Genomic DNA, 16,305 nt, shown 5'->3' with positions numbered 1-16,305 from the left:
CAAAGTGACAAAACCAATCCATCACCCCGGAGCCAACACAAAGAGGAATAGAGAGGTTAACAGAAATTGATGACATCCCCACTGGAGTTTTACACTGATTCGTCCAGCCCTACGATTGAAATAGACAAAGATTTATAGTCCGAGCCAGGACGCTGGCTCCCCTTGATTGCCTTGATTTTTTTTAAGCACTCCTGCATATTTATTCCCAAGCTCATCACCGGCTTGTAGCATTAGAATGCTGATTTGATTTTACATTCCAAGAGGAGCAGGCATTATGCAGCCATTTGCATGATGTGAGAGAAATCACCAGAACGGCTTCTGATATCAGCGGCCAAAATGATCACTAATGTTCACCTGCAAAAGCTGAATTTTGTAATATTTTTTTTAAATTCAGATTTCCCTTTCCTTCCCTCGGTATAAAAATAAAAAAGAGGAATTATTCCATATCCTGTGGATGAGAAATTGTATTTTGTCATGCCTCCTAGGGCTATAGCGGCATTGAGCTTTTATGAATTCGTTTGATATTAGGGCTCTGCGTTTCGAGTTCCAACACAAATTCCCCCCCCATGACATTATTACTGAAAGCTTTTATCAGTTCATTGTGACAGAAAATTGATTATTATCCTTGACATTTGATGGATAGCTTTCATAAAAGGACCTTCCCCCCCCCCTTTTTTTGGATTTCATGTTGGCCTATAAAGTACCCCCTAACAACAAAAACAAACAAAAAAAAAACTTTCTTAAGACATGGAAAGAATTTCTCAGTTCCCTTGTAAATCTTCTTCTAGGCATCTGTAGTGGGGGACTGAGTGCCTAAGAAAAAAAAAAGTTGAAGGGAAAGTCAGATCTGAACTTGCTGTTCTGTCTACCCTGCATCTGATGAGAAGGAGAGAAGACCCGAGAGACAGGCCCCTGGGACTCTCAGATGAGACTTTAAGGCTGACCCATTCCACAGTTTTGTACCTTATCACCATGAGTAATTCTCCATATGACCCTAAATAGGAAAGCACCTGGAACAGCACTGTTTAAACTCTAGTCTGCAGGCAAAAAAAGTTTCGGTAACGTTATCTTTGGCTGTATCAGGTTGACAAAGGGTCTATTAACTAGAGCATAATAATAATCAGGACACAGTGAGTTTGTGAGGTAGTCCACTCTGTTTATCCTTGTCATAACTTTGTGAGAAACATGGTCTTTCTTCTCTCCAGAAAAGCGCCTGAGGTCTGGAGAATGGAAGGATCTTGATACCGGTGTCCCAGCTCGTTCATGGAAAAGACAGACCTCGGACCCCGTGACTGTGACCTGAAATCCAGTGTGTGTTCACTACCCCATGCCTGCTTCCTAGTAGGTGCATACACATAAATAAAGGTCACATGACAGAGAGAACAATCAAGTCATGGTGAATCTCAAACTCCATGCCCTTGCTTCACTCTGTCATTTTTCTCAACATTACAATCTTTTTCTGGTCTACTCCCTCCTTACAGGCACCCAGGAATTTGAGTGATGTCCTGTTAGTTTTTTTTTTTTTTTAACTGGAGAATTTGGGGCAGAGCTGCCCAACAGTCTTAAAAGTCAGGGGCCAGCATCTGGGAAGCAAAGACTCTCATTTATGTGGAATGTTCCCTAATACATAGAGTGTTAGCAGATGTCCTATCTGACCCTCACACTTTGTTGTTGTTGTTTTTTAAATCTTTTTTAATGTTTTATTTATTTCTGAGAAAGAGAAAGAGAGGCAGTGTGAGCAGGTGAGAGTCAGAGAGAGAGGGAGACACAGAATTGGAAGCAGGCTTCAGGCTCTGAGCTGTCAGCACAGAGCTTGACACGGAGCTCAAACCCACCAACCATGAGATCATGACCTGAGCCGAAGTTGGACGCTTAGCCAACTGAGCCACCCAGGCACCTCTGACCCACACACTTTGAAAGGAGAAATCCCAGCACGCTTTCACAGACTAGGGCCTCTGGAATGTTCAGGAACTAGCTCAAAGTTTTACAGTGGTCGGAGCAGCAAAGATCCAGACCCACATCTTCCAGGATTCCTGTTGAAAGGTCCAGTTCTGTTCCATACACACACATCTGCAATTCACGCCCCTTTAGAGGAGACTTTAGGGTTTGTTAGGCATTTAAAGCACCCCCCCCCCCTTCCTGCAGAGCACTGGCATTTCTAACTAAAGCAGGAAATCTGTTATTAAGTAAAAGATCAACTTCTTCGTCTGGAAATGTTATGATGTATACAAGGGAATGCACAGAGGTCTTACTTACTTAGGAAAAAAACACTTAGGTCACCAGGGAACTAGAAAGTCACCAATTTCCCTTATTTTCCCCATGACCTCACTTTATGCCTGTCGGAAAATGCGCTTGTTCCTACAGTCCCTCAGGGGTGTTATAATGAGAGCTGATAGTGTATTAGAATTAATAGAAACAGTAGGTGTCTGAGGAAAGAGGACACTTAAAATAGTTCATTAGGTGTAGGAGGTAGAAAACTTTATTTGATGAATCAAATGGTCTTCATTAAAAGTGAACTTTTCCTGGGAACTAGCGATGCCACTTAAAAATACATTTTTTTCTTAATAAGGAAGAGAAATTAATACCCGATCATTATAGAAATTTTGGAACATATAGAAGTGCACTCAATAAAAAAAAAAAAAAACACTTGTCATTTATGACCCCCAAATAATCACAATAAACGTGATTCCTGGCAGGATTTTTCCCCCCTAAGTGTTTATGTGTGCCTCTGTGAATTACCAAATTAAGATCATATGGTAGGTATTGTTTTTTATGCTTTAAAAAAATTTTTACTTAGCATAGCATTCAGAGTCTAGGCATTTAATATTGTTTTGAAAACTTGACTCTGAATGGCTATATAGTATCTAATCATTCAGCCATAACATGCAACATATTTCTATTTTATTTAAGTTACCCCAGTATTAATTAACAATTAAGTCACTTCTATTTTTCATGGTGTTAATTAATGCTGTGGTATACTTCAATGCCTGAACTGCATGAATCCCCATGTGAAGCGGCCTTTATTATTCCATTTTTCAGAGCAGGAAGTAGAAGTCAAATACATGATTTTCCCAAAGCCACAGAGTAAGTAGCAAAAGAGGGCCGGAACTCCAACATGGTTATTTTCACTTCAGGGTCAGAGGGCTCACAACATAAAAGTTCTATAATGTTACTTGAAGAATTTCTCTAACCAGTGCAAAACCCTGAGCCTTGGAACCAGACACCCCAACCTGAACCAGAAGAGCAAAAGCTTGTGTTTAATTCCTTGTTTATTTCTCCCCAGTTCTGTGTTCTCGAACAAAGGACTTCACTTGAGTCCCATTTCACCACCTGTAAAATGGGTATTTGCATCCTCATGGTGTTGTTATGTGAATTAAATACAGTTATATATAAAAGTGGGAAAGCGTGGAGTAGGCTTTCAATAAATGATGGTTTTATTTTCATTACTAATTATTTTTTAAGATAGCCAATAGCAAGTGGATTAGTATTTCCTCTTGAATGTCTAATAGTGAAACTTGAATTCTATGGGACATTTATTTTTCTCTTTTAATTGAAAGCTTGAAGACATAAAGAACAGTACTTAACAGACTCCAGAAACAGAGCTCTCTACAAACCTTGGACCCTGAGTCCCGGACCAGCTGCAGGAAAGGAAGGATCTGCATTGCAGAGATGTAAAGACTGAGGTGAGCTTGCTCTAGGCCACTGGAGGAGGGGACCCCATGAGTAGGATTCAAATTGAGGAAGTATCTACTTCTGAAATGACAAGACATTATTTGGAACAGAACTGCCAGGAAATTAATAAATAAATAAATGTTCAATTGCCCCCAAACCACCCCTTAAAAGATACACATTCAATCACTTGGTAAGTTTAAGAATTTCAATCCCTCTGGGCCGGGAAAAGAGAATCTATATTTATGTAGCTATATTGATATATGCAGACATAACCTGATATCTAGAGCTGTACTCTCCAATATGGCGGCCACTAGCCACAGCCACCAGCTCAGCACTGAAATGTGGTGGGTCCAAACTGAGATATGTTGCACACGTGAAATCCACACCAGATTTCTGACACTTGCTAGGAAAACATGAGTGTAAAATATTTCACGAATGCTCTTTATTTTGATTGCATGTTAAAACGGTCATTATTTTGTATTAAATACATGATTAAAATTAATGTCACCTGTTTCTTTTACCTTCCTGAAGTGCGACCAGATAACTTAAAATTGCATCCATACCTCACATTATTTATTGGGCAGCACTGCTCCACAGAAAGTATGTCATACCTAAAGAATTTAAAAAGACTTGTTTCTGCATGTCTATCACACTGAATTCAGTAGATTGGGAACATCAGTGGGAGTAGAAGGGAGAATGTCCTCAACTGGCCTCCAAGTGAATCCTTCTTTCTGAAATCCACCAACATTTGGGACAGAAAATTCTCTGGTCATTCTTATAGTCTGAGTAGAAAATGGCATATTTTTTTAATTCCCAAAAGTGACTTCAGAAAAGAAGAAATTGCTCTACATGTGGATTTTTACCTATCTGGAAAAATCTCTCAATTACTTAGCGCAGAGAAAAAAATTAGTTTCACCCAATTTTTAGGTACTTTGCCCATGTTTTAACCTTGCTTGACAGTCCCAATGGGGTTTTTTCTTTACTTTTTGCTTCTTAACAGTGTGGTCAGTTTCTTTCAAAGTCACTATGAGTTTTCTGAAGCTGAAGAGATGTGTTTTAAGTACAATTATTGTAGCATATAAGAGTTTGTCTTTTTGAAAATCATTTTCCTAGCATAAGTAGAAATCAGGAATTCTCAAGTTTTTTAAATGATTGCTTTCATTATCCAAAAAGTTGTTGTGTCTTAAAATCAGGGGGAGTAGAGAGGAATCCTTAAGATTCTCAAAATACTCATTTTCGTTGAGAATTCTCAAGGGGATAATTCTTGAGCTGAACTGCGAAAGTAAGTACTACTGATGTGATACTTTAAAAAAAATTCTTGATTTTATAAAATGAAAAACAAACAAATTAAAACCAAAAAAAAAAAACCCTGCAAATTGATAAAGTAATTGGTAAATTTCAAGTCTTCTACATTTATTTATTTTTAAGATTTATTTAATTCACACTATTAATGTAAGTACTGCATTTTAGATATGCATGTGTAAATCAATTAATGAAATAAATATAAGTATGCATTTGACTCTTTCATCTTCATTCATAAAAGTTTATATTTTCAAGTTCACTGAAATCTCTTATTTGGATCTCCTCACTGGGAAAAATGGGTATTTGGAGTTAACATTTTATCAGATGTTTGTGTGTGTATATAGATATACCTATGCATACACACACATTTGTACATATACATGTATGCATATGCATATACACAGATATGTACTATATATGTATGTATATGTACATATGTGTATGTATGTATATACCACACACATACACACACACACACTCACATACATATACATATGCAGATAGAAGAAGATAGAGAGATTTTAAGGAATTGGCTCATGACATTATGGGGGTTGGCAAATTCAAATTTTGCAGGCCAAGCCAGCAGGTTGGAGATCTGGGAAGAGATGATGCTATAGTCTTGACAGGGACTCCCTCCCATTTCCTCTTTTAGGGAGATTTCAGTGTTTGGTTGTTTTTTTTTTTTTTTAATTTCTTAAGGTCAGAATCTGATTGGGTAAGGCCCACCTACATGATGGAAGGCAATCTGTTTTATTCAAAGTTTATCCATTTAAATGTTAATCTCACCTAAAAAACATTCTCATGGAAACATCCAGAATAATGTTCAGCCAGATATCTGGGCACCATGCCCCAGCCAAGCTGGCACATAAAATTAGCCATCATAGGAATCCTTTGGGATTTCTTGGGGTCCCTCTGTTGTGTAAGGGGGAAAGGATGGGACACAGAAAAGCAACCTTTGTTTTAATAGAAGTGTGGTAAGAGCAGCAGTATTTTGAGTTATCGAAGCAGTGAGGTTTTCATGCCTATGAATCCCTCAGCCCTGTGCTGCCCACCATTGAATCAATGACACATTCGCAGAGAGGGACAACAGCAAGAACAAAAGACTCAACCCTGAGCTTCCAATTAGACGTTTGTCTCTAGAGAAAAACAATGTTCTTGACTGTGTATGATGTTTGAGGTAAAAAAGGATTCATCAATTTTTTTTTAAAAGCTTGTTTCGGTGTCAAGGAGAGTGGCCAAAGGTCTGAGGCCAGAGATTTACTAGGAGCTGTTTGGTAGGCAGTGGTGCAGGATATGGCTTTGGGTCACGTGCCCTGAGACTAGGTCAGGAACTAACACTGGCAAAGTGGAGGGGAACTAGAGTGAGTTGGATAAAATGAGACCACAGTGAGAACTTCACCCACAGGAGCTGATTCTCCCATCCCCGAGACTTTGTCCAGAGAAGAGGCGCCTGAGATGAAACAACTTCCCATAGAAACATCACAGAGTTCGAGAAGGAGTCTACACCGTCCAGGCTATGTGCCCCTCCCCTTCTGCCTGGTCCAACACAGCAAGTAGAAGAAAGAATGGTGGAAGCCACGTGGTGGAGAGTCGATAAAATTGTACTAATAATTTTGGTTATTTTCGTCATCAACCATTATATTATGGTTGAAAGTTGTTCATTCATCTGTTTATTCATTCATTTTTTTTAAGTTTATCCATTTATTTCAAGAGAGAGAACATGCACGGGGAGGGGCAGAGAGAGAGGGAGATAGAGAATCTCAGACAGGCTCCATGCTGTCAGTGCAGAGCCCAATGTGGGGCTTGAACTCACAGACTGTGAGATCATGACCTGAACTGAAATCCAGAGTCAGAGGCTTAACTGACTGAGCCACCCAGGCTCCCTTATTCATTCTTTTTTTTTTTTTTCTTCAGGACATATTTACCATTTATATAACAGCACCAGGCCATGAGCAAGGGATCGGCATATTGATGCCATAAGTCTTGTCCTTAAAGGTTTCATTCACACTATGAAGGAATCCAAAAATTACAAAGATAGTGGTCTCTAAAAGCCCATATGCTCCTCTTCTGTGTGGGCACAGGGCTGGACTCCATTCCCAGCCTCCCTTATGGAGTGGTCGCATGAAACTGAGCTATGGAATATGGGCAGAAATTTTCACCACCTCATAGCCCATAACATCTTCCCAAAAGGTCCTTGTTAACCAGGAGAACTAGGGGAAGGCTGAGTTGCAAGGTGGAAAAGGTCTTGGTCCCTAAGTCACTAAATAGCTAAGCAGTCCCCCTCAACTCCCGCTGACCCATTGTTCAATCCCCTCTCCTAATTTCTGAATAAGAAATAAAATTCACCATGCTGAGCCACTGAGATATGGGAGTTGTTTGTAATGGCCACCTGACTTGCCTAATACCAGGAACTAGGGGACTTTTTTAATGGTGTCCCAGACCAGCCAAATGAGGCCAGCCTCTCTAAAGTTGACATCAGCATTTGTAGATGTTTTGAAAGTGTAAGAAAAGGGGCCCCCATCCCACTGCCTGGCTCATTGACTCTCAATGGGCAGATCTATGTTAAATGCAAGATGGCAGAGGGATGTTCCAAGAACACTACACTGGGTTATACTGAGCCCACCTGCCAGGCAGGACCATGGACAAGGCATGTGTATTGAGCTGCTGAAGCCTCAAAGAAAAAGGCAGCAAAAGCCACCTTGGTCACCTGCTGCCAGGTGAGTTGGGAGACAGCCTAAATGGTGAAGGAGGGCCAACAGATCAGAAGTGGGGAGATAAAAATGGGTTTCCTCTCAGCTTGTTCAGGCTCATTTCACTTGGTTTTCCTAGGAATACTGAGGAAACATTCTCCCTGCACCCCACCCCTGCCTATGAATCTGGATCTGCTTCCCATACATGAATTGCTGGGTCCTGTGGTCACCAGACCTTGAAATCGGTTACACAATGTATTATCAAATGCTTGTTCAAATTCATTGGCGGCCCGGGCTATCTATCCTTGCTCATCCACAGTCCTTTGGGAATGAAAGGGAAACAAAAGATTCATTTCACAAAAATCATCACATTTACATATTTTTATCATGAGCTCAACGAATGATTTTAATTAAACCGTTTTTAAAGAGGGTAGAGAGGAAGAAAGGCAAGATGGTAAATATTTAACACCTAATCAAGGGGAGAGAAGCGTGAAGCTGAAACCCTCATTAACGCTGCGTGGATGGAGGGTGAGCTTTGGAAGCAGCCTGGTTTGAGCCCCCTGCCTTCCCTTATCGGGGGTTGACACTGGGCAAGCCGCCTCACTGCTTTCAGGGCTCATTTTCCACATCTGGAAAAATGGGGAGGATGCCAACCCAATGGAATTACTTTTGGGAGAACCTAATGATATTAGCAATAATAATGGCCACCATTTCTGGAATGGAACCCATGTCCAGGCACCTCACTCAAGTTGCCGCACTGAATCCTTGTGTTGACTCTTGGGAAGCACCATTCCATTCCTTGGTTTACAGAAGAGTAAACAGAAGTTGGGGGAAATGAAGTATCTTGCCCATCATCTCACAGTCAGTAATTCACGAGGCTGGCTTGCAAACCTCTGCATTTGGAGTCTGGAGGGCATGCTCTTAGCTATTATTTTATCTCGCCTAAACCCTAGTGCTTGGAAAATAGATGTACATGCTCTCCTGATGTTGGAAGTTCAAGTCAAAGAAAAACATGCCCAAATATTTTTCTAGGTATTTCTACTATGACTTCTACTACTGTCTATTTATAGCGCCTTTTACAAAGCATGCTAGGGAGTATTTCCCACCAGAAACATCGAATAACTGGTATTCAGAAAAGTCAGAGAGTTTGGCCCAAAGCCTCCTTCCTTCCACACCTGGGCAGACCGTGTGTGATATTGGGCCTCCACTGTCCAGGGGCCTGCTTCAGAAATCCTTCTGCAGAAAGAAAAGAGAATATGAAGGGCAAAAAGAAAGAGCTCTAGACCCCAACCCTCGGGCAGTCCCCGATCAGTGGACATCTTCAGGAGGTAAAGCTTAAGTCTGCCTCATTGTGGGAGTGACTTGGTGCATGAAATGAAGCCACGAGGCAGGAGATGGGGGTAAATCAGACGGCACAGTCCTCTCCAGCACTGTTCAAAGCACTCTGTGGAGATAATTGTATGGCTGCTTCTGCAATCAGTTCGGAGAAAATTGCTCCTCCCAAATTAGCTTCCCCTTATGCAATAATTTTTAGTTGATGGNTCTTCAAAAAATCAAATACTGGACAAATAACCTGAGTGTGCATTATCAGAAGATGACACTTTGTTTGATATACCCTTACAAATAACAGAGCTTCTCTCTCTCTCCTTTTTTCCTCATTCTCCCTCCCTCCCTCTCTTCCTTCTTCTTCTCATTCTACTCTTTACTCTTCCTCTACTTTCTCCACCCACCACCCCCCGCCCCCAGCCTCCTCTGGTTACTTAATTACAATACTGTCTCAACTTCTCACTTGCTGAACCAGAGGAAGATTTTACCCTCCAGACAGATCTATGAAACAACTTTCATGAAAACTTTCATGAAGTAACTGTTTGGTGTTAACTTTGGCATGACTACCACGCAGGTCTTTCTTGAGAACGCTCACCAATGCTCACGAGTGGTAAGGCAGGCCTCCCTGGGCCTCCGTCCTGTGAGGGGTGGGGACAGGAATGGGCTGAGTGGAATCTCTCTCAAACTCCTCCACTAAGTCCTGTGAGCGGGAACACAAGAGTTCTCCTTGGAACCATTCAGCTGGTTCCCAAGGATTGAGAAGGTCTTCCTAGATCTCATCAGAGCCCAGAGGAAGAAGTCAATCACCCGTGGACAAACAGCTAAAAGCCTCCTGATCTTTAGAATCTGGGCCCTGTGTGCCCCCTGCGATGCCACAGGGCTTCATGCTACAAAACACAGTTTCACCTTGGAGTCAACACTTGGCATCTCTATCGGGGGTCAACCTGGCCAGCAAGAAGGCCCACTTCAACAGCTCTGTGGGATAAGGATGGGTAAAAGGATAGTGTGTTATTTACAGAAATTTTTCTTACTTTTCTATTTCTCTTACAGTTCATATGATGCACCACTTATACTTACTGCTTGCAGGAGGCAGAGGAAGAAAGATAATATCTCTGACATAGCAATCTGCGAAATAACTAACTGGTTATCCAAAATGAAAGCATGGAAGGTTTTAAACTGTGAACTATGGGCCCTCTTGAATGAGGACCCACAAGCAGACGTGGGGAGCTCTCCAAGGGTGTGGAATTGCTGATGTGAAATAATTCTATTTGCGTTACGCTCAACAATTCTGCTTAAAAGGATCTATTTCCCGTATGTGAGGTATATCTTTATAAGGGTACATTTCTTGTTCACACAGAGAGATAAAGGGAGTATCTTTCTGGAGACATTGAGCAGGCCTATAAAATTCAAAAATAACTATCTCATTTTAAATAAGACATACTAGATACACACATACTCATCCTAATTTTCGTAATACCTATTTTACTAGATCTTCAGCCTATAAAACAATATGTGTTTATGAGCATCACTGTGACAGTGGGTCTTCACAAATGTCCTATGGATATCTTGAGGGTGTTCTCTGGGAAACTTCTCCCTGACCAGAGGCCGAATTTGTGACTGGATAGCAACATCTGCACCAGATGAAATTTGTCATCATCTGTTGAACAACCTATTGGCTATTGCCTAGCAACAGGTCAATTATACAGAGTATTCGCTGAAGTAGATTAGTAACATTGTTGCCATAACAACTACTTTTGTTAGTTAATTAAATTGATTTGACTCAGGAATGGCATTGGGGAACTATGTATGTTGTATGAGGTAGTAATTGTCCTGATTCAACTACAGATTTCTTCTACTGGGTTGGTGCCATACTCAAAGTTGTGTTCTATCTTTAAGCGCTTCTCATTCAGGCTATGAGGTCACTAAATCAACTCTTCCAATGATCCAGGAAATTAGGACTTCTCTATATATTACTTCATTATTTTATTAATTTATTAAACAAATCTTTATTGAGCTAGAAGAATATCATAAAGTGAATTAATAACAGTAATAGAACAAAAGAGTTTCTTTCAGGTGATAGAGTAGTTCTCCATCTTGATCTATAAGTGGGATAAAATCTCACAGAATGAAACACCAAAAAATAAATAAATGAGTGCATGCAAAAAAAAAAAAAAAAGGAATACTCTCTGTAGTTTAGTTACTATTATACCACTATTAATTTTGGGGTTCTGATCATTGAACTATGTAGTTAAATAAGATGTTACCATAGGGGAAAGTGGACGAAGGGTATGCAGAAACTCTTATTGTTCCAACTTCTATGCAAGTCTCAAATTATTTTAAAATAAAACATTTTTTTGATGGAGAGGAAAGCAAAGAAGAAAGGAAGGAAAGGAGGAAGCATGAAGACAAGATGGATATGTCAAATTGGGCTCAGCTTAGGGCAGAGGACATGCTAAGCAGGTAACTCACTTAATCAACAGGTAACTCACTGAAGGTATGCCTGGGAGACATTGAGAGTTCACAGATTGCAAAAGGATTTACTATTTGCTGTCAGAACTTCATCCCATTTGTAGAATGCTTGGTCTTTCTGGTCCCCATCCACTAAATGCAGTTGTGCCTCTTGTGCCTCAAATATTGTCATGATCCATGTAGGACACCTACATTTCTAAAATGCCCATGTTAGCCCCTCAAAGTTCAATGGGACAATCATGTTAAAAACATTGATGCTGTGTGTCCCTAAAGACAACTCAATGTGATGGGTGAAGCTGATGCCCTTGTTCTCATTTATCAGACGAGGAAAGTAAGACCCGGAGGGCTAGAAGAGCCAAGACATGGTTCTACCCAAGGTCTACTACAACCTGATATGCTGCTCCTTTCACCACAGAGAGTTTCCCAAAGTGACATTAGGTGATGCACTGACCAGTGTCAAACGATAGAGACCTAAGGACAAGGTGTCTACTTCTGGTCTTCACCCTGTGGAAAACGAGAAGAAAGTCCACATTCAATACTAACTGATCTTAAACCCACAACATGCTGTCAACCTGCCACAGAGTAAGACTGGGGTTTTGTTTGCATTGCATTTCTTTTTGTGGTGACTCTATTTGAGGTTTCCTTTTGAAATAAGCTTACCTGAATAAAATCAAAATCATAATAAGGATGAAATAATTGTAGACATGCTATGGCAGACATTCATCCAGCAGTGGCCCAAAAATAACTAGACATTCTCTTTGGGAGTGGAAGTTTAAGTAGCAGCATTCTGGGTTGAAAGAAGAGCATCAAAAGCATAGAGGGATGTGAATGCGTGTGTGTGTGTGTGTGTGTGTGTGTGTAACAGGAACATTTTCAATTCACTGGGGCAGTACGGGGTCACAGAGATGGGACGAGAAGGATATGGGAGAAGGGTCTCTCCATCCTTGCAGAGAAGTGCCCCCAGGGATCAGACCCCAATTTCTCTGGGGGAATCCAGGAACTGAGGGATCTGGTAGCAAGAGTGTAGAAAAGGACTAAATTTCTTGTATCCTTTATATCCAATATTTTAAGACGTGCATATTCTCTTTGAAAAATTCATTCCCTTGGAGAAAAGTCTCCATCATTCCCTCCTTGGTTGCTTGCTGGAGGTAAAGGGGGAAAAGGGGTTGGAGAGGACAGGATGGAGGAAGAGCAGTGTTACGGGAACACAGGAAGTGGGCTGTAGAAGCAGGCAGGGTCAGCATGTTAAGTACTTCTGAGTCCAGTGGTTTGGGGACTTTGTCCCAAAGGCCAACAGTTGTCCAATTTTCTATGTTCAAGAACAGCCAAGGACTGTTGCCTGCAGATTCTTGGCCCTCACCTCCAGAGACTGTGATGGAGAAAGGCCACCATTCTGCAGCATGTCCTTATTTCCGTTGAGACATAATTGACATGTAACACTGCACAAGTTTAGGTGCACTGTGTGTTGACTTGATACATCTACATATTGCAACTGACTACTGCCACAGGGTTAGCTAACGCCTCTATCTATCACGTCACAAAATTATTATTTCTCTTTTTTATGGTGTGAACACTTAAGATCTATTCTTTTTGAAAATTTGAAGAATATCTAGATGCAGAAATTGGATCACTATCTTACACCACTAACAAAAATTTACCCGAAATGGTTTAAAGACTTAATAATCCCTGATGCCGACCATTTTTGATGCACCAGCTCCCAAAGCGTGAGTGAAGAGTCACAGGTACAGGAAACAGAGATCTTGGGAAGCGAATGGAACAGGGGAGCCTCACAAATCCCACCTGCATCTTCCCAAAGCTCCCATCTATTTTCTTCCTAATCAAAATGCATTGCCAGTGTTGTGAAAAATCGTGAACAGGAGAATAGTCATCCAAAGTCCCACCACTGAAGGTCTGTCTTCATTTGTCATGTGTGTGTGTAAAGCCTCTTTTACAACCAGGCTTGACCTCTCCTTTACACTCAGCAGGCACAATGTGCCTAATACTTTCAGGGGCCCAAGGAAATACATACTTGTAGAAGACGAGGTGTGTTAACATGAGGCGGTCTAGAATAATAAGTATGGGGGTGAAGAATGTTCCACCTGCTATTTTTGTTTCACCCAACTATGAAACACCCAACAGTAGGGAATTGGTTGAATAAAGTCTGTTATGACCGCATTATAATCACTTAAAATTATGTTGCAGACAGGACTGCATTATGACTTTTGTGGGCTTTAGGCTTTTTGGCCTTCATGGAGCCCTTCTCCCATAAAAATATCATACATATATATACATATATATTTATAGATCTACNACATGTGTTTAATATAATAAAACATATAATGTATTAATATAAATATATATTTGTATGTAATATTAAGATATACTATATAAAATATACCATAATAAACTAAAAATAAAATATAATAAATTATATGTAATAAATAAAATAAAGTATAATAAACTTTATATAATACATATATATGAATAATATAGATTTATATATAAAATATATGTTTTATATTTACTACACTTGATCTTAGCCAAAAGGCTGAGAAGCGATATATATGTTGTATATTTAAATATTACATCTTGTGTTTTATATAAAAACATAGTTATATGTATTTAGGTATAAATATATATGAAATATGTGTTTGTATATTTGTATATGATATATACAATAAAATATATTACATAACAAATAATAAAACTAGTTTATGAAGTGTTATTAATATATATCATTTATTACTCAAATTTATAATTTGTGAATTTGTAATAACTTTAAATAATATATACCACAGAATACATAATATTTAATGTGTGAAATATGAATATATAATTATATTAACTACAATAATACATAATTATGATATATATTAGATGTGATTATATACAGTACATATATATTGTTTTATGGAAGAAAGGGCTCTCTCCGTCACAACTACTCTGTCACTGTAGTGTGGAAGCCACTGTAAACAACAGTAACAGGATGGGTGTGGCTGTGCTCCAATAAAACTTCCCTATGGACACTAAACTTGGCATTTCGTATAATTTTCCCGTGTCATGATCTATCCTTTTGAAGAATATTTCTTCCCCCCCTTGAAAAATGTAGAAGCCGTTCTTAGTGCCTGGTCCATACAAAAGCAGGGAGTGGGTTGGGTTTGACCCCGGAGCCACAGGCCACTAACCCCTGCTGCAGAGAACGAGGAAAAAGAGCAGAGATTTTCAAAGGGCCAGGCCCACGGTGACCCCATCAGAACCAGTCACAGGTTCCCTGTCTGCACGGAGGGCGGGACCTGGGCGCAGGTGAGCTGTCTGTGGGCAGAGGAATCCGAATGGGTCTTCGTGAACACGCAGTGGTCTCTGTACCCACGCTCAGGTGCACACACACAAGTGTGCCCTTTCTGACCTGGACACAACAGTGTGCACTTTACCTCCGGAAGATGAAGCTTTCAGGGCCTCCTTCCGTGGAGTTTTCCCAGGGGTGACCAGGGACAATGAACGGCTCGTTCCCACGCTCTCTCTGTCCCTTTGCGTTGGCCCCGCTCCCGCTTCCACCTCGGGGCTGCGGGTGCTAGGAAAACAGCCACACGCCTTCAGTGTCCACCAGTCAGGCTTCCATTCACCAAAATACCCGTGGCAAGTCTCAAAATAAGATTGCCTTGTAACACGATTTTAAGTAAAGGGGGACTAGTAAAGCACAACTCTCCCTGGGCCCGTCTCCCATTTCTCCTTTGCGCACGTCCGGAGATCTCGCGTTCACCTGCCTGCGGCTCCACAGGAGGGTCAGAGAATTGCTTGGGAGATAAAAAGTCTCGGGTCTTGGGTCCAGCTATCCAAGGACCTCTCCCCGCAACCAGTCTTATAAATTGGTTGTGGCTGTTTCCCCTGATTGTCTGGAAACTTGTTTTCAGAAAGTCCTAATTACATTTTCTTGATAAAATATTAAATGAATTGCTTAGAATAATGTGCAGTTTCTCAGTCTGTGATTGATTTAAGACCCAAATATAGCGCGCTGCATGAGCCTTCTGTGTGTGTGGAGCTGGAGCCTTGTAAAGAATGCCAGGGAAGACGGTCCGCGTGATGACTAACTCAGAATAAAAGAAAACTAGAAACCAGGATCCAACACAACACTGAAATATAAAGAACTCTAAATTACAAGGTACCACTGCATGGGCTGCTGAGTGCTCTATAATTCAAGATGCTATCACTAGAATGCTAATTCTGCCCACTCTAATGCTATCTAATCCTCTGTCCAAGAGAAAAAAAATACAGCTATGCTTCTATCAATTTATTATTGATTTTTTTTCTATTTCAAAAAAAAATGAACAGTTGTTTGGTCTACTAAATGTCTTAGGTATGAGCTGCAGTTTTAAAATATCTTGCAAATCTTCACGATACACATGGAAGGCAATCCTTGCTAGTCTGAGAGTGAATCTTACCATGGAAATGCAGGTTGGGGATCACCCAAGTGAAGGAGGCACAGGGAGCCATGGACACAGAGGTCGAGGTGACAGGGTCAGTGATATATCTACCCTGAACTCCTTCCCATTGACGGCCCACCAGAGCAGCCCATTGGCTCCCACTGGCTCCAGCAGAGCTCTCCTGGATGCCCCCATTCTCCTCCGCCCCTACCTATCACGTCAAAGGTGTAGACTTCCCTTTCTACCTCTTCACTATCTGCTGAACAAGGCTACTTCTATTTTCATTCTCGCCACCCTGGTCTGAATGCCCGTCTCCTTCCTATATTTATTCTTGCTACCATCCAATCCAGCAATGCATTAGAACCAGAGACTGCTTTGGAATGCAGATCTGATCAAGACAAGCTGTTTCTCAGCTTTGAATGACT

At 40.7% G+C, this 16,305-nt stretch overlaps 1 pseudogene; it reads right to left on the bottom strand.

Annotated features, from left to right (window-relative positions):
- Positions 1-13,948: 13,948 nt before the first annotated feature.
- On the bottom strand, positions 13,949-14,019 carry LOC144245612 (U2 spliceosomal RNA; annotated as a pseudogene).
- Positions 14,020-16,305: the final 2,286 nt, after the last annotated feature.

This window comes from Crocuta crocuta, unplaced genomic scaffold (genome assembly GCF_008692635.1).
Source record: "Crocuta crocuta isolate KB4526 unplaced genomic scaffold, BGI_CrCroc_1.0 scaffold299, whole genome shotgun sequence".
Lineage (NCBI taxonomy): Eukaryota > Metazoa > Chordata > Mammalia > Carnivora > Hyaenidae > Crocuta > Crocuta crocuta.
This window is presented reverse-complemented; position numbering and strand designations above follow the sequence as displayed.